The sequence below is a fragment of the Bubalus bubalis genome, chromosome 7, assembly GCF_019923935.1.
Source record: "Bubalus bubalis isolate 160015118507 breed Murrah chromosome 7, NDDB_SH_1, whole genome shotgun sequence".
Lineage (NCBI taxonomy): Eukaryota > Metazoa > Chordata > Mammalia > Artiodactyla > Bovidae > Bubalus > Bubalus bubalis.
Window position 1 is genome coordinate 14584241 of NC_059163.1, and position 19935 is coordinate 14604175.

The following is a 19935-nucleotide window of genomic DNA, read 5'->3' on the forward strand; positions in this document are numbered from 1 at the left end:
GGGAGTACAAATGGTGGATAGTCCTCCTGCCCTAGAATGAAGTAGAGTAAACCATACAGCTGGTGTGTTAGGAGCACTGGCTCTGGGGCCAGACTAGGTGCCCAGACACTGCCACTTGCTAGCTCTGTGACCCTGCATAAATCACTTTACCTCTAGGATGCTCAGTTTCCCCATCTGTAAAATGGGGATGATGATAGCAAGACCTCATCAGATTGTTGTGAGAACTACATGGGTTCCTAGACCAGGTCTGGCATGTGGGGAGTTCAGTAAATATTGGCCAGGATGGTCAGCAGGGCTGGCTTCACAGATATGCATCCTCTCAAGTCTCACAGAGCCCTGCTCCCAGAAAGACTGAGTTTAATGCTTTGCGGTCGCCATCTTGAAAGTCTTAATCAGTTTTTCTTTGAACCTGTGCTTTATAATTGACGTCAGACAGGGCGACAGAGCCTGCTCAGGGGATGTGCCAGGTGGCAGTGCTGTGCTCCAAGCAGTTAGCTTGGCTGGGCTACAAACACACACACATGCCTGGCGTGGCCTGGGGCACTGTGGGGTCCTGGGGAGCTTGTGACCCGGGCTGGGACCTAAGCTGCTGGTGGTGATCATGGTGGCCAGTGGGAAACCCTGGAAGAGAGGAGGAACTTTCTGCCAGAAGTCTGTCCTGGGGGGACCTATATAAATATCAACTCTCAGGCCTGAGGGCTGGGGTAGGAACTGCTGGAACTCCGGCAGTAAACTTTGTCAGTAAATTATTACAAAATTGTACACATGGACATTGCAATACAGCATGCCAAGAATTATTAGAACTCTTCAGTGAGCTTAGAATCTCTGGCTTTGACAGCTATTGCAATGCTGCAAACGTTCAAGGGCTTATAAATAGAAATTAAGTGTAAAGATTGTCACTTTTGATGGAAAAAAAAGCATTATCTCCATATCAAGCTTTGATGAACTAGTGATTAAAGAGGAAGACAATTTTAAAATAAATTTTCATTATAATTAAGATATAGTGAAAGAATGCATAAATAGGTGATCGAACTATATACAAGTCATAAAGTCATTTTTGGTTTCTGTTATAACCTCCACAAATCGGGAAATGAGTATGTCAAGGCTGTATATTGTCACACTGCTTATTTAACTTATATGCAGAGTACATCATGTGAAATGCCAGGCTGGATGAGGCACAAGCTGGAATCAAGATTGCTGGGAGAAATATCAATAATCTCAGATACACAGATGACACCACCCTTATGGCAGAAAGCAAAGAAGAACTAAAGAGCCTCTTGATGATAGTGAGAGAGGAGAGTGAAAAAGTTGGCTTAAAACTCAACATTCAGAAAACTAAGATCATGGCATCTGGTCCCATCACTTCATGGCAAATAGATGGGGAAACAATGGAAACAGTGAGAGACTTTATTTTCTTGGGCTCCAAAACCACTGCAGATGGTGACTGCAGTCATGAAATTAAAAGATGCTTACTCCTTGGAAGAAAAGCTATGACCAACCTAGACAGCATATTAAAAAGAAGAGACATTAGTTTGTCAACAACGGTCCATCTAGTCAAAGCTATGGTTTTTCCAGTAGTCATGTATGGATGTGAGAGTTGGACTATAGAGAAAGCTGAGCGCCGAAGAATTGATGCTTTTGAACTGTGGTGTCGGAGAGGACTCTTCAGAGTCCCTTGGACTGCAAGGAGACCCAACCAGTCAATCCTAAAGGAAATCAGTCTTGAATATTCATTGGAAGGACTGATGCTGAGGTTGAAACTCCAATACTTTGGCCACTTGATGCAAAGAACTGACTCATTTGGGAAAGACCCTGATGCTGGAAAAGATTGAAGGTGGGAAGATAAGGGGATGATAGAGGATGGGATGGCTGGATGGCATCACCGACTCAATGGGCATGAGTTTGAGTAAGCTCCAGGAGTTGGTAATGGACAGGGAGGCCTGGCATGCTGCAGTCCAGGGGGCCACAAAGAATCAGACACGACTGAGTGACTGAACTGAACTGAACTGAAATGAAGTCCACAAGTTACAGGAAATGTCAGACAGTAAACATTAAAATACCACTGTATACAATTACATTCACAACTAGATTCAGGCTTACAACAAACCGATGGATGTGGGGCCGCTGGCTTTCCAAGGTGCTCAGTATAAATCCCACGCTCACCAGCTGTGTGTCCTCAGGGGAATCACATCTCTGCCTCTTCTCAGATATCAGGGTGGTGAGGTAGCACATGGAAGCGCTTCTGTACTCAGAGGTGGATAAATCAAAGTTCCCCATCTCTTCCCTCCTCAAATGTTTGCCTTAGGTACCAGCTGCATAAACATCAGCCGAGAGCTTGTCACAAACACAGAATCTACAGGCATGTGAGAGTCTTAGTGTCACAAGCTTAGATAAGCTGCTTGGGGAAGTTGTCTGAGTTCTTTGTCTCTTGAGTTTAGTCCTTGTGTTGTTGTTGACTTATACTGAGGACCTTGGAAAGCCAGCAGCCCCCGCACCCATAGCAACATGTTAGAAAATACTAACTAAGCATACTACGCTTATACAGTGCTTTTCACCTGCATTCCCATCACTCGACTAAAAATTTTGGACCCGGTGAAAAATAAAAATATTCCAAAAGCAGGCGGAAAGCGCAGTTGTTGTTGTTTTTGTCATTCAGTCACTCAGTCGTGTCCAACTCTTTGTGACCCCGTGGACTGCGGCATGCCAGGCTTCCTTGTCCCTCACCATATCTCGGAGTTTACTCAAACTCATGTCCACTGAGTCGGTGTTTCCATCCAACCATCTCGTCTTCTGTGGTCCCTTTCTCCACCTGCCTTCAATCTTTCCCAACAAGAGCTTTTAGGAATATAGTCCTAAATATTGCTATTAAAAGTGTGCCCAGTAGAGGTCACCAGAATCAAGTGGTTAATTGATTTGCCTACCATTTGCTGGGAAAGATTGACGGCAAAAGGAGAAGGGGGCAACAGAGGATGAGATGGTTAGACAGCATCACCAACTCAATAGACATGAATTTGAGCAAACTCCAGGAAATAGTAGAGGACAAAAGGGCCTGGTGTGCTGCAGTCCATGGGGTCACAAAGAGCTGGACACGACTTCGCAACAGAACAACAACAACAACAACCATTTCCTTGGAAAAATAAAAAAAATGTCAGTAACAAGGCTGGGAGTAACCAAGAAGAGTCAAATCCTCCTGCACTCACACCTCCTTCATACAGAAACTTTCTGCCTACCTCCTCAAAGGCAAGTTTAATCAGAAATCTGTATTTGTAGAGAGCCTGCCATCAGAGGTCAGAGCACTGGTCTTCAGGTGAAAACCCTTCAGTAGGGGCTGGCCTGGTGGGATGGTGGGGCCAAGGGCTGCGGTGCTGAGTGCTTATGCTGCCCCCACTGCCATGGGGTGACCTCAGGAAAGTTGCTTCTGCTCTCAGTCCACAGGACTCCATCCATAAAGTGTAGGCAGTCAGACTGTGAGATTCCCAGGGTCCCCCGAGCTTGGATGGTGTGGGTCTTTTCCTGATGCAGCTTTCTATATTGTGCCCCAGAATTTTCCAAGGCTCTAAACTCCTGTGTCTACCCCTAAGCTGCCTTTCTGGCTGTCACAGCCGTGCCATCCAGGTTATCTGGCCGGCCTGGAGGTTTAAGGCACCCAGCATTCTAGAGGTAAAGACACATTCTTCTCTGTGATGAGTGGAGTGGATTCTGAGTGTGGGGAGAGACGTGTAAGATGATGGAGGGACAGAGCTGGAGGCTCCAACCATTTCACAGATGGAGACTCTGTGGTCCAGGGAAGCAAGTGACTCCATCCCAGGTCCCAGGAGCTCAGAGTCAGTGGCGGAGCTGGGACTGGAACACAGGAACTGCTGGTTGAGAGGGCTGGAGGATGCTTATTTTCATGGCTCACTTCTGTCTTCCTGGTCTTCTCTCAATAACTATAAGCACTCCTTTTGGTTTGTTTTTAGAGGTTTAGTTACTCAAGTGATGTGCTAGTCTGCCCAGGAAAACCCCTATGAGGGCATGTGTAGTCTTGTCTGGCCCAGAGCAGGAAAGTGACAAAGATTTGTTAGGTGACCTGAGAAAGGTATTGGGTTTGGCAGGGGAGGGAGTTGACTTTGATTACAGCTACTTAATGGCCGCCAGGTTTTGTGAAAATCACTTTACATGGTTTAGTAACCTTTTACACTCTTCACAACAACCTCTGAAGACACGTATTACTCCTGTGTCATAACCGAGGCTAGAAGAACAAGAGATACTTGCGCAAGGCTAGGTGGCCAGTGGAGCAGTAGAATCAGGTTTGTCTGTATGTCAATTAAACAATGCTAACTGCTGTAGCAAATAATCCTCAGACCTCAGTAGTTCAACCAGGAGAAGGTAGTTTTTGTTCTCTGACAGTGCAATCTGGTGACCCTGATAGGTGGACAGCCTTCCTCCACATGGTGATTCAGGGACCCAGGCTCTACCAGTCAGTGACTTCACTGTTTCCCTGGCTTCAGGAACCTCCTGCCTGGCTGGCAGTGGAAGAATAAGTGTGTAGAGAAGGCACATGCTTCTTTATACCCACAGCCTGGAAGTGACATCACTTCTCATGCATTTCATTGGTGAGACGTAGTCATATGACCACACACAGAACCAGGGGTGCTGGGAAATACAGTCCTTGCCTGAGCAGCGGCACTATGGAAAGAGGGGTACATGTTTTTGGAGGATAGTTTATCATTGCTGCCAGAGTGTGACACCAAAGGCCATGCCCCACCCCTGCCTCCCCAGGCCACCATGCACTGGGCTGGAAGGAGCGTGGGCACTGCCCTCTGGGTGTGACTGGCCCTGCAGTGTTGGTTGTGATAATAAATCACACAGCCTCAGGATTAGAAAGGCTCTTAGATTCTGCTCATCCATCTGAAGCTCCTCGACAGAGTCCCTGGAAAGATGGTGATGCAGCTGTTGCTGGGCATGAGGCACAGATGCCCAGTGACCTGGAGCTCCCTGCTGATGAGGCAGCCACCATGACCAATGTTCCTGGGACACTCCTGTCCTCTCTCCACTGGCTGAACTGAGGCCTGACTGCCAAGCCCACCGGGTCAGTGAAATGAGGAAATGTGGGAGCATGCTGGCCCCTCTCAGTCACCACTAGTCCTTCCACCTTTTGAGTTGAAATCTTCCTCCTTGACTCTTGCCCCACGTCCTGTCCTCTAGAATATTCCAGAACATATATGCTCACTCTCCATCTGGAGAAAATGGTCATCTGGATAATTGATTGAGTCATTCATTTAACAAATACAGTGGACTGCTTGCCAGAGATAGGGGGTGTAGAGGATTGAATAGCATTGCCCCCTTCAAAATTTATGTCCACTTGGGACCTCAGAATGTGACCTTATTTGGAAACAGAGTCTTTGCAGATGTAATCCAGTTAAGTTGAGGTCATCCTGGAATAGGATGGGCCCTAATCCAAGGATTTATGTTCTCTTATAAGGAGGGAGCAGTCTGGACACAGACACACAGAAAAGAACACCATGTGAAGATAGAGACACCCGGGGAGAAGGTCACGTGGTAACAGAGGCGAGGACTGGGTGATGCCACCATAAGCCATGGTCACTGAGGACTGCAGGCCGCCACCAGAAGCTGGGGGGAGGGGAGGGTAGGTGGACGATGCCTGGAAGGATCCTGCCACTGAGCCCCCAGGAAGACACCTCCCTGCCAATACCTCGATTTTAAACTTCTGGTCTCCAGAACTGTGAAAGAAGAAAATTCTGTGTTTTAAGGCCCCTTGCCCCAGCCTTTTGAGGGACTTTATTAGGCAGATAAGTGGAGTAACTAAAGCTCAGCTCTGACCATCAATCTACCTACAGGCTAGTAAAGAAGAAAAATTAAAAATACAGTTCACAAACAAATAAGGGACAGTTAGAAGAGCTTGCAGCAGGGTCAGTAATGGGTGGTGGTGGTGGAAGAAGCATGCTGTGAATAAAATGGTCTGGGAGGAAGGAGGGCATGGGGCAACTGCATGAAGAGTGGGTCAGGGAGGGGAGTGTGGGTGGAGAGAACAGCATGGGCAAAGGCCCTGGGGTGGGAAGAGCTTGGTACCCTCTCAGAACAGAGGAGAAGCCAGAGTGGCTGAACAGATGGGAACCAGGGAGATGGATGTGGACTCAGTGGGGCAGCATCACTTGGGGGGCCAGGAAAAGGAGTGAGTTTTTCCTTCTAAATGCAGGGGCAAGGAGGTCTTTGGACAGTTTTTAAGGAAGAGGATGATATGACCAAACATGTCATTTTGACTGCTCTGTGGAGGATTTGAAAACATTTCTCACTCCATTCATTTGTTCATTCAATGATTAATAATATAAATAAATAATCTGGAACCATTTGATCTTTAGACTTGCAGATGAAATGAAATGGCCAAAAGAATGCCTTGGGTGGTCAAGGTGGTCAGAGATTCCCACAATGGTTCAGACTTTAAAAGTATTCACAAGCTAAAATTTGAGAGTGGTGTTTTATTCATTGGGAATTTTGGGGACTTCAAGCTAGAGAGTCAGCATCTGAAGTAACCCTGAGAGAACTGCTTCAAGGAGGGGAGGGGAGGAGCCAGATTATACAGAAGTTTTGTGACAGAGGACAGGTTAGCTGAACATCAAAAGATTTTTGTGAATTAAAGGAAAGCCAGATATCTCAAGTTAAGGAATTCAGTGCTTTTTTATTATGGGAAGATGCAAATGGGCTCAAAGAAATCATTCCTTTGCTATGCACCACAGCTACCTAGGGCCAGTATCCAGTGTTTTCACATCCTGAGTTTCCTTAGGGCTCACCGTGTGGAGTGGCTGCAGTCTGATGGCTGCTAGACCGCAGGTGTTATTTTCCTTCCCGAGTTTCCTCCGAGCTCACCGGCTCATATGGAAGGCTGCAGTTGTTGATGACTGTGACATCCTTTGTTATTGATATGGCAGGAAAGATTCCATTTCTTGATGGTGAGATGAGCTTCAAGCAGAGACCCGCTCTGCCAGGAGAGGGTCAGGGGATGGTGGCCCTGGCAGCAGGCACAGTGGGCACAAAGTCTGCACAACCTGCTCTTGCTTCCACAAGCCATCTCTTCTCCAGGCTGGAAGTGGCAATTCTTGCAATTATTTCTCATAATACCTTTTTCATGTTGTAATAAATTCCTGAAATGACGCTGTCAGCTTGCTATCCAAGAGCTCAATTGTTCCACAGGCCTTACTAATCAGAAAGTTTATCATAACAAGTTTTTATAAACACTTTATAATTTGCATAGCCCTTTTGCAATTCTGATCAACACATCCTCCTGTGGCCTAAGATGTGGGGAGAAGGAAGACATGCAGACAGATCTTATTTCACCTCCAAAGAAGTCTCATTCCTTTCAGTCATGCAAGATAACTGCCTGCAAGCTCCAGAGATAGGCATAGATAAAGACACACATCCAGGGGCTCTAACAGGAGGGTTCAATTGTCTTTGAGTGCTAACAGCCATAGTATCTAGAAGACAGCAGTCTTTGAAGACCATAAAATCTGGCAGGCTGGATAAAGATCTGGCTTTCAGGGTGTGGACTCAGGCACAGAGCTCCCAGCCAGGAGGAAAAGACAAGATCTGGTCCCTGGCTCAGTGGCCGGGAGCAAGTCTCTTAACCTTTCTGAGCCTCTGCTGTAAAAGCAGGATGCCACTTGGATTTCACAGAAGGACCGAGAGGAAAGCACTCAGTGGTTGAGAGTGAGTCAGGCTTGCCTCTGCCAGCAGGATCTACATGACCCTGGACATATTACTTAAAGACTCTCCTCTTCTGATCATAAAAGGGGGGGGGGGGGCGGAGAACAGCACTTGTTCCATGCGGCTGTTGAGAGGATCAAATGAGACAATACATAGTAAGTGCTCAGTGAATGCTAACTAGCACTATCCTGGTTTCAAGATGAGGAAAAGAGGTGAAGTCCCTAAGTTACTTGGGTATTTTTCTGCTCTATTTCCTTGTTGCTGATAATGGTGATGAAAGTGGTGGTGGTGGTGATGGTGGGATGGTCGTGGGGATGATGGGATGGTAGTGGTGATGGGATGGTGGTGGTGATGGCGGGATGGTGGGCTGGTGGTGATGGTGGTGGTGATAGAGATGGTGGTGATGGTGGTGATGGTGGTGGTGGTGGTGATGGTGGTGGTGATAGAAATGGTGGTGATAGTGGTGGTGATGGGATGGTGGTGGTGGTGGTAATGATGATAGTGGTGGTGATAGAGATGGTGGTGGTGGTGGTGGTGATGGTGGGATGGTGGTGGTGATGGTGATGGTGGTGATGGTGGTGATGGTGGTGGTGGTGGGATGGTGGTGGTGATGGCAGGATGGTGGGCTGGTGGTGATGGTGGTGGTGATAGAGATGGTGGTGATGGTGTTGATAGTGGTGATGATGATAGTGGTGGTGATAGAGATGGTGGTGATAGTGGTGACGGTGGTGATGCTGGTGATAGTGGTGGTGATGGGATGGTGGTGGTGGTGGTAATGATGATAGTGGTGGTGATGGTGGTGGTGATGGCGGGATGGTGGGCTGGTGGTGATGGTGGTGGTGATAGAGATGGTGGTGATAGTGGTGACGGTGGTGATGCTGGTGATAGTGGTGGTGATGGGATGGTGGTGGTGGTGGTAATGATGATAGTGGTGGTGATGGTGGTGGTGATGGCGGGATGGTGGGCTGGTGGTGATGGTGGTGGTGATAGAGATGGTGGTGGTGATGGTGGTGGTGATGGTGATGATGGTGGTGATGCTGGTGATGGTGGTGGTGATAGTGGTGATGGTGGTAATGATGATAGTGGTGGTGATAGAGATGTGGTGATAGTGGTGACGGTGGTGATGCTGGTGGTGGTAGTGGTGATGACGATGGTTGTGGTACTGGTGATGGTGGTAATGACAGTGATAACAAATGGGTTCCTGTGTGCTGGAATAGTGATTTCCTCAGCACTAGGATCCACTACTGCCTGGGATGCCTGGAGCCTTTGGGTCCAGTGAGCTCCTATAGGAGCAGCCTCAACCCTTTGCTCTAATCTGCACAAGTACCATTTTTCTCTGTGAGCTGTGACTTCAGAAAGGCTGGGAAGCCCTGTTTAATTTGATGCTGTTCATATCATTCTGCCTTATATTTGTTGCTTGGTAACACTGACTCCCACTTCTTTTCTTTTCTTTTTTTTCTCTAAAGACAAAGGCTTCCCACTTTGCTCTTTTCATTCATTTCTGCAGACTCTTTAAAAGGTCTCTGGACAATTGGTGGAAGGAGAAAATCAAAGCCCTGATCCCAACAACTTGTCTCTTCAGATGAAATATTCTTTCTTGATAAGTGGCTTTGAAGCCTGTGTGTTGAGGAAAGACCTCTGGCCAGGAGCCAAGGACTTGAACCTGAGTTCTGATTCTCCACTATGTCAGCCTGACACTGAACTGGTTACTTACCTTCCTGGGGGTCCCATGCTGCAGCAGATGTAAAATGGCTGCAAACTCTTCATCACCCATCATGTAGAATGTGGGCTGGCTCCCCTGTGACTCATTTTAAACAATAGCTTGTGAACATATGATGCAAAGAGATGTTCTTTTCTGAGGCTGGGTCTTAAGGGATGTTCAGCTTTCATGCCCCTCTTGGACCCTCCCTCGTGTAAACCAGCTGCCACATAAGAAGCCTGACTGCCCTTGGCCACCATGCCAGGAGGAAGCCCAAGCAGCCACATGAAGAGACAGAGGCCACGTGCAGGAGCCCAATGTCCACTTTATGCGAGTGAAGCTGAGGTAGGAGACCAATGGGTTCCAGGTTAGACATTTACAACTGGGCCTCCTGTTTGCATTTCATGGGGCACGAAGAAGTAGGCTTCAGGCTGGATCCTTAAAATTGTTAGCACTTCCTGAGACAGTGTTCTCCAGTTAAAGCATTTACAATCAGCCTCCTGCTTGCCCTCTGAAATGGAAGTAACAACAGAAACAGGATGAATAGCCAGTCTTTGTCTCTTATAAGTACCTTAAGGTAGTAATCTTGGCAAGGACAAAGAGGGGCAAGATCCTGTTTGAGTAAAGGATTAAGGGACCTCTGCTTCCCCTCTTTTTGAAACAAAGAAGACACTACACATGTGCAGAAAGGCTCCTTGGGGGTCAAAATTTAGTGGATAATGCCAGGCCATAATGAGTCTTGCTCCTCCCAGAAGGCTTCCCTTCGAGATCTGTCTTGGCTGGGGTGTGCAGGCACAGCCAGGGAAGGGTCCCAGGATAGGTCAGGTGTGGAAAAAGAAACCAGATAACTGGCTAAAGGTAAACAAAGACCCGGAAGAACTGACCTATATAAATGACTTAACTGCCTGTTTACCGCTCTCATCCTCACTGGGGGGACACCCATACCCTTTCTCTTTGGCTGTGTGTCTCTGCCTTACATCTTAGCTAAGCAAACCATTTCACTGCATGTTCTCCTACTTCTTGTTGTGCTATATCTCTGATAAACTTTGTAGCTGCATTCACAATTTCTGCCTCCATGATAAATCCATATTTCACCAGGGGCAAAGATCCAGGAGAAAAGAGCTTCTAGCCTCTAGCCCTTGCTGGTCGGGTGACTAGGATTCCTGGTTTTCATCCAGGCTCCCCAGGTTCACTTCCTGGGCAGGGAATGAAGATCTTGCTTCACGTCACAGCTCACTACTGCCTCGCCAAGATCAAAGCCTTCTTGGACCTTCAGCCCTGCTCAGCCGCCAGCAGAATGCTGCCAAATGGAGGACCCCAGCTGACCTCTCACTGCCCCCTGCAATGAAAGAACCACCCAGCTGATTCCTGCCCAAATTCCTGACCCAAAATGAAGGGCAGGTGAACTGGTTGTTTTCAGCCACCGAGTTTGGGCATGGATTCTTACCTAGCAGTAGATAACTGATTATCATGAAACATGCCTTCTTCCTCTCCAGGGGACCACTTTGGGACATCGGGTGTTGGGGAAGGGGTTGCTATTCCTTCACCAGTGGGTAATCTGCAAACTCTGAACTCTTCACCATCCAGCCCTCTATGGCCTCCTGGGCCACTGCTCCCACCCTTTTGGCTCTCATCAGCCCAGATCTCTGCCTGGCTCTGCTCTGTCTCTTCTCCATGCCTTTGTATCCATCCTGACTTCTTCCTGAAGAGCCTTTTCCTCCTCCTCTCCTACAGCACAACTCTGTCCCTCCTTTGGGATCTAGCTCCATGTCATCCTTTCTCCAGCTGCCCCTAGGCTACCTCTGGACCCCACAGGCCCTCATGAAGACGTCTGAACCTTATTCTGAAAATAACACTGCTGCCCTTGGTGGGGCACATCCTGGATCCTGGTGTGTCTCCAGGCAGACTGTACATGCTGACATCAGGCCAGACCGTCCCCCTTGGCTCAGGGACAAAGATGGATGTGCTCTGGGATGGCAGCTCGTGGTCCCTGCATCGGGGCAACACAAAGACCACCTGAACCATGGCTAACCACTCTTATTTTCCCCAGGAAAGAAATTTCAATTCAACACATTCGTGCAGCATTTCGTGTACCACACAGTCTCAAAGAGCCAAGAGGATCTCCTGTACCCAGGCTCCTTCTCCTTTCTTGTTCTCAAAGTTCTTTTGCAAGTCACAGAGCAAGTTGCAGCCACAGTCTGACAGCTTCCATTGTGTCAAAAACTTTGGGAAAACAATTATATGTGATCACAGTAAGCTCTCTGGGTAACTTATATTTCTAACAATTGTCAAAAACAATATCTCTTTTTCTAAACTGTACAAATTGCTCCCACAAATATCAAAAGTGCTTTTTTTCTTCCGCCCAGCTTTCTCTGCCAGTCTCTGCATTGACACCTATCTATGGTGTTCCTATCGCTGCTGCTAAGTGGGTGTCTGGAAAGTTTCGGGGAGGATTTCGAATTGGGTAATGTTCAGCACTTCTTGACATTGTTTGAGTGCTGTGTGCCTAAGTTTTCTTCTATTGTTTCATGCTAAAGTGAGCGATAAGTTCCCTCTCCCACTAACTCTGGGTTTTGTAAAGATGACAGCAGGGACTCAGACTGAGAACTTGTCACTTCCGAAGGGAGGGAGAAAAAGCCGCACCCCCTCCCCCAGGAAGGTACACGAGGAAGTTGGGAACTTACAGACTGGGGGTGTTTGTTTAAAAGAGCGCTTTTGGTGATACATTTTATCTTCCCTAAAGCCACCTGACCCTCTGCCCAGGTGAGCTTGTTAGGGTTCACACAGGGGATCTGGGGGTGGCATGGCATCACAGCAGGGACTGGGGAGAATCAGACCAAAGAGGTGTCATGGCGTGACCTTGGGCAGGTCCCTCCACCTCTCAGAGCTTCTGACTCTCTGTCTATAGCCTGGGGATAATACAAACTCTCAGGGTCAAGTGTGGACTTAATGAGCCCCCAGGTGTAATGACCCTTTGCAAGGGGTACTGATCATTTCTGTGATGATGTGCAGGAACCAGAATCCACTGGTCCTGCTGTGCACTGGCCCTGTACTGGCCACTTCCCACAAGTTAGTTCATGGACCTTCCCAGCAACCTGTGGGGTAAAGTGTGTGCTGAGCTGATGCTCAGAGAGATCCCTGAATCTCCTGGGTCAGGCTTACCTAAGGACTCTCTCTGCTCTGTTCTCTGATGTCAGGTCTGCACCTCTCGGGAGCAGCCATGATGTCCTTCAGTAGGTGATGGATGGATCAACTGACACATCCCCACCTGGAATACCATACGGTGCTAAAAAGAGATGAGCTATCAGGGGAGGAAAGGACATGGAGGGACCTTATATGCATGTTACTAAGTGAAAGAAACAAATCTTATAAAAACTCCCTACTATGTGTTTCCAATTATATGACATTCTGGAAAAGGCAAAACTATGGAAACTGAAAAATCAGTGGTTTCCAGGCTGATGACGAGGGCCGGGGATGAATGGATGGGGTACAGAGGATTCTGAGGGCTGTGAAACTGCTCTGTGTGATGCTATAATCGTGGATACATGTATTTTAAATTTGTCTAAACCCACAGAAGGTATAAGACCAAGAGTGAACCCTCATTAAACTATATGCTTTAAACAATATAATGACGTCATACCACAGGTTCCCATGTGGCACTAGTGGTAAAGAACCCACCTACCAAAGCAGGAGACACTAGAGACATGGGTTGGAGCCCTGGGTTGGGAAAATCCCCTGGAGAAGGGCGTGGCTACCCACTCCAGTATTCTTGCCTGGAGAATTCCATGGACAGAGGAGCCTAGGTCGCAAAGAGTCGGACATGACTGAAGTGACTTAGTACAATGCAAGTTCATTGATTATAACAAGTGTACCACTCTGCGGGGTGGGGGTGAGGGGGCTGCTGACAGTGGAGGGGGCTCTGGGTGTTAAGGAGTAGGGGGTATATGTTAAAAGTATCTGTACTTTCCGCTCAATTTTATTGTGAATCTGAAACTGCTTTAAAAAATAAAGTCTACTTTTTAGAAAAAAGAACAACAAAAAAAGTCAAGTCAGCACCTCCTCCAGGGAGGCCTTCCCTGACTGCTGCAGCTGGTGGCAATTTCTTCGCGTGCTGGGAATCTGTAAGCCAGCACCACTTCTTCCTAGTTATCTCCTCGTTCCTGTTCTCTAACAGGTGGCTGGTATTTTCCAGCTTCTGGACCAAACCAGTCCATAAGCCCCTCCAGAACAAGGAAGTGGATACACCTTAGACTCTTCCATCTCATGCCACAGTGCTCAGGAAGGGAATAAGCAGGAGGTTCTTGGCAGATGTGGCCGCTGTTGCTGATGACTCAGAGCCCTGTGGCTTGTTCTTGTTGACTGAACCATCAGTGGCCCCTGGGCTGCCCTCAGTGATGCCATGGGCAGGCCTCACATTAGTGGCTTTTGTGGTCAACTCTCCCCACCCATCCCAGGGCAGCAGGCTGGGCCCATTTCTCAGGTGAAGGAGCCAACACTGGGGGAGTGGGTGCCCCCCCAACCCCGGCGCTGCAGTGGCTGTGATTGGTTAAGTTTATGTGCCGACCTGCCTGGACCAAGGGGTGTGCAGAGAGCTGGTTAGGCCTTCTTTCTGAGCATGTACATGAGAGCGCTTGAGTTGGGACTGAGAAGGCAGATCACCCTCCCCAGCGTGGGTGGACACCCTCCATCTGTTCAGGGCCTGGATAGAACAGAAAAGGCAGAGGAAGGGCGGATCCACACTGCCTGAGCTGGGCCGTCCATCTTCTGTCCTTGGACCTTGGCTCAGGCGCTCTGACTTGGGTTGGAACTACCACCAGCCTTCCTGGGCCTCCAGCTTTATAAAAGGCAAATGGTAAACTTCCGTAATTGCATGAGAATCTCTCTAAGGCATTTCTCTCTATATATCCATATAGGTCCTGTTGGTTCCGTCCCTCTAGAGAACCCACCTAATGACCTAGTGGGGTGACGGGGACCCAGGGGGAGGCCTGGGCCTTGCTTCTCCCCTGAGCAGGCATTTGTCTGTCTTCTGCCCCAAAGCTGCCTTGGCATGTTGGGAGGTCTTTTTTCCAGTATGAAACTTCTCGATGTGTTCGGTGACTCATCCATCGAAAGGCCCTTAAGAGTGGCAGTCACACTGCCTTCAGAGATGAGTAAATCACGACTCAGACTCGTGGGGGCTCAGAGTTCCCCAGCAACAATGCAGTGTAGGGGGGTGGAAGTGCAGGTCAGCGTGGGTAGGTGAGGTGTGTGGGGGGCGGCCCTCATGTAGCACCCATCGCTGGTGACACAGAGCCATGTGACCTGTGCCAGGCCCTCTGTCACAACTCTGGACACTTCTTTTGCAGTTTTAAGGATTCTGCAGAGTGGACTGTGAGCTCGGGTTGATAAAGGCACATAGGAAAGGAGGGTGGTGGGGGACGGTTAGAGAAGTGGGGATAGAGGAAGTGGAGCTTGGGAGCCCAGAGATTCTGCCACCGACCCACCCTGTGATGTGTGATCCTGAGGAGCCTCCACCTCCTTGAGGACAGAGGGAGGCCACTCGGTCATGGTGTTAGGAAGATCCATGGAGATGTAACACTAAGAGAGTTTCCTGTCTTAGACATGGTCAAGGGCAGGGAGAATGGCCTCCAGCAGGGAGGCTGGGAAGGGGTTGGAGGGAGCACAGCTGGAGTGCGCTCCTGAACTTGCTGAATGCCAAGCACGGCCCCTCTGCTCCCAGCTATCCAGGACTCCCCATAAATTCAAATTTCTAACTCATTTGGCCTGGGCAAGGTGGGCTTTCCAGGTGGTTCTTAGACGCATGCAACCTGGTCTGGGAAGCTGCAGCCCAAAGCAGGGCACCTCCTACTTTACCATCCACACAAATCACAGGCGTGTCTCTCTGAAATGAAGACTCTGACTCAGGAGGTCTCAGGTGGAGTGGGTTTCTGCATCTCTAACAGGCGCCCAGGTGAAGGACGAAGATTACACTTTCAATGACGCACCTTTACAGTCATGGGCCTCAAATTTACCTGCCCATCAGAATCCCTCATGGGAGTCTGTGAAGCAGGGCACTCAAAGCTGGTGCTCTGGGGCAACCCAGAGGGATGGAGTGGGGAGGAAGATGGGAGGTGGGTTCAGGATGCGGGGACACATGTGCACCCGTGGCGGATTCATGTCAATGTATGGCAAAAACCACAATTATTAATAAAGGAATTATCCTCCAATTAAAATAAATAAATTAATTAAAAGAAATGTGGATACATGAGTGGTCCTAGGGTCTCACAGTCCTGGACACCCAGTGCATGTCTGACATGCCCAAATGTTGTTCTGATCTCACTAGCCCAGGGGGCTACACTTAGGACCTAGGTCACTGGGACTGTGGAATTCTCAGCCTGGTCATTCAAAGGCACTACCCAGCTCTCAATACAGCTTCTTTATCTTCCTGGTCCCTTGATTCCTTGATTTTGATGAGTACAGATTTGAATGCCAAGGGGTTGGTTCAGTGCTCTGGTTATGTTTATTCCAAGGCTGTGCTTGCAAAGGTTGGAATCTCCATGCCTCACTCCAGCTCATGTGCAGGACCCTGGTGGACAGCAGGTGACAGCAAGACCATAGAAACAACATAACATCAGGATTACCTTAGTTTCCCGAGGCTGCTGTGAAACACTGCCACAAACTCAGTGCCTTTAAACAACAGTTCTGGAGCCAAAGGCCTGAAATTAGTGTCACTGCACCGAAATCAAGGAGGATCCATTTCTTGCTTCTTCCATCATCAGTGGCTGCTGGCATTCCTTGGCTTGTGGCTGCATCACTCCGATCTCTGTCTGCTCCATCTCCGCATCACTTTCTCTGTGTGGGTGTGTGTGTGTGATCTCCCTTTGCCTCTCTCCTTCAAGGGTATCTGCGACAGTCTTTGGTGCCTACCTGGACAATCCAGGATAATCACCCCATCTCATGTAATGACATTACGTGTCATTTGTTCACATCTACAAAGACATTTTTTTCCAGATAAGGTAACAATCACAGATTCCAGGAGGTAGGGCCTGATATCTAGGGGACCATTTATGGCCTAATAATAATCTAAAACAGGCCCCAACTCTGTTATCCTTCAGATGATAACTCACCAATGTCCTTCCTCATTTTTCCTTGTACACTTGGCACATAGTCCAAGGCCTGGAGCTGGTGGGACATCACTGAATGTTTGTGGAGTAAACTGAAGTGGTCTTCCCTGGTGACTCATCAGTAAAGAATCTGCCTGCAATGCAGGAAAACTGAGTTCGATCCCTGGGTCGGTAAGATCCCCTGGAGAAGGGAATGGGAACCCACTCTAGTATTCTTGCCTGGAAAATTCCATGGACAGAGGAGCCTGGCAGGCTACAGTCCACAGGGTCTCAAAGAGTCAGACATGACTGAACAACTAACAATATCTCAATATCTTAAATAGGAAGGAAGTGGGCAAGCACATGAATTCAGAATCTGAAAACAGTGATGCATCAGAGAACTGCAGTGGGAAAGTAAGAATGAAGTGTGGGAGGCATTTTTTTTTTTTTTTTTTGGCCACACCATGTGGCATGTGGGATCTTAGTTCCCTAACCAGGGATCAAACCCACGCCCCATGAGGCGGAAGCATGGAGTCTTAACCACTGGATCACCAGGGAAGTCTGTGGGAGGCTTTTTTAGATGTTCCATTAAAGAGTCTGGACACTGACCTGAATGCAAGAAAGAGCTCCTTATGAAGCCATTCATTCATTCAATACTCAACAAGAAAGCACAGGGTTATTTCGACTTTGTAGGGAAGTGAAGACAGGCCTCCTAGAGAGATGGCATTGAATTAGGACAAGAGCTGTGTTTCAGTAGGTTCTCTTAGTAGGTCGAAGTTAGTGCCCTATGAGTTTGGGTGCTGCATCAGTCAGGGTTCACTAGAAAAACAGAACCAATGGGAGATATCTATACCTATATCTGTATCAACATCTGCATCTGTGTCTAATATATGTATGTTGTTTAGTCACTAAGTCTTGTCTGACTCTTTGTGACCCGTGGACTACAGCACACCAGGCCTCCCTGTCCCTTACCATCTCCTGGAATTTGCTCAAATGTATGTCCATTGAATGGTGATGCTATCCAACCATCTCATCCTCTGCCACCCTCTTCTCTTTTTGCCTTCAATCTTTCCCAGCACCAAGTTCGTTTCCAGTGAATTGGCCGTTTGCATCAGGTGGTCAAAGCATTGGAGCTTCACTTCAGTGTCGATCCTTCCAATGAGTATTCAGGGTTGATTTCCTTTAGGATTGACTGGTTTGATCTCCTTACTGTCCAAGAGACTCTCAAGAGTCTTCTCCAGCACCACAATTTGAAAGCATATATATATATATATATATGAGAGAGACAGACAGAAAGACAGAGAGAGACAGAGATAGAGATTTCAAGGAATTGGCTTATGTGATTGTGGGGGCTGACAGGTCCAAAATAAGTAGGGAAGACTAGAGACCCAATGAAAGGTTGATGTTGCAACTCAAATCTGAAGGCAATCTGATGACAGAGTTTGCTTTTCCTCAGGGGACCTCAGTCATTACCTCTTAAGATCTTCAACTGATTGGGTGAGGCCCACCCACATTACAGAGGGTCATCTTCTTTCCTCAGAGTCTACTGGTAAAAAATGTTACTCTCATCTAAAAAAAAATCTTCACAGCAACACCTAGACTGATGTTTGACCAAATCTTGGCCCTGTCAAACTGATGCATAAAAGTAACCATCACAGCTGCTCTATTTTCTGGTGAATTAAGATTTATAACTATTGAATCTCAGCAGATTGTATCTTGCTCCATTACATAATAGCCCTCTTTGTTCCTGTGAATGCTTTATGCCTTGAGTTCTTTATGCAACATTAATTTGTCACTCTTGTTACATGTTAAATTTCAGTTTTCAAATGTAGTCCCCTTTGGACCTCTGTTTGTCAGCATTTTGGGTGCAGTTCTTGGAAACAGCACTTAAACTGGATTTGTATTTATCTCCCTGGTCTAATGGACTTTAGATAGGAAATGCAGCCCATTCATATTTCTTATGAAAGTTGATGTCCGTGGTTTTAAATTTTTCATCCTTTATTATGTTTTGTTGTTACTGCTGTTTCTTTTTTCCCCTTTCTTTTTGTCTCTTATGCATAATCTCCCAATCCTCCCAACTTGCACACATTAAGTCAGAAATTCTACTCAGCTCCTTGAACTTTTCCACTCCACCCCTTGCTCCCTCTTCTCCTGGGTTTTGCTAAGATCAATTCTATTTTTTCACTTCCAGGCTACACAGGTTTCCCTTACAGTATGTGGCTTATGTTTCAAGAATCCCTACTTAGCAATTATGGTACAGAATCCCAGGCATATTTAGATTAAACCATCAATTTTGCAAGGGTCACTGCTCACCACCATTTTCTGAGTTCTATCTTGGGTTATCGACTCTGACTGAACTGTGCTGGTGAGAAAGAAACTTCTGTGGGTAAAAGGGAACTTCTCTGTGTCTGGCCATGTCAGATATTTCCCTTCTTTTGCCCTGACATGTGAATTTCATCACAGGAGGGGAAAGTCTCAGTGTCTGACATTCAGAATCCCTATATATTATCCCAAAGTCACCAAGGAATATGACTCTGCTCTGAGTCTCCTTCTCTTGGATGTGACTGGCTCTTTCTGGAATTCTGCAAGACTTTCTCCTTATCCTTGGAGTTGGGGACTTTATGGCATAGCTTCAGCCCCCGAGACATTTTCTATTAGCATTTCTTTCATTTCTGCTTCTGCTCAAGCTCCTTTTGGAGTGCCTGTTCTTTAAATGCTGTACCTCTTAGAACTGCCTGCAAGCCTCCCATTTTCTCCCTGATGATTTTCATGTTTTTCCTCCACATTATCTCCCAGTTTTTTTTTTCCTTTTTTTTCCACCTTGACTGTTTTCTTTCTGAATTTACCTATGACTTTTAAAGTTTTTTCATTTCATGTGCTGTGCTGTGCTTAGTTGCTCAGTCGTGTCCAACTCTTTGCGACCCCATAGCTGTAGCCTGCCAGACTCTTCTGTCCATGGGGACCCCCACGCCAGAATGCTAGAGTGGGTTGCCATGCCTTTCTCCAGGAAATCTTCCCAACTCAGGGACTGAACCCAGGTCTCCCGCATTACAGGGGGATCCTTTACTGTCTGAGCCACCAGGGAAGCCCACGGCATATGTTAAATGTTTCTGTGCTCTGACTGTGATTCATTTTCTCTCTTTCTTTCCCAGGAGGAACTGTTTACTCTGTCTTCTTCCCTCTATTTATTGGGTCCTTTCAAAGGTTTTGTCCTCTACTTGATGGTGGTCTCCTAGGCAGTGGCCAGCCAGTGGGAGTGGATGACAAGCCTCTTATGTTCTTGTAGACAGCGACGAATGAATTGGAAAAGTCCTGTCGAGATGCTGGAGGAGGCGTTTCTGCTCCCAGGCTTGCAGGTGCAAGGAGGGCTGCTGGTTCTCAAGGGTGGGCTGCAGGAGTCATTCGGGTCAGCCTCCAGCCCTCTGAGCTGAAGGAGAGGGTGGGCAGTAAGGA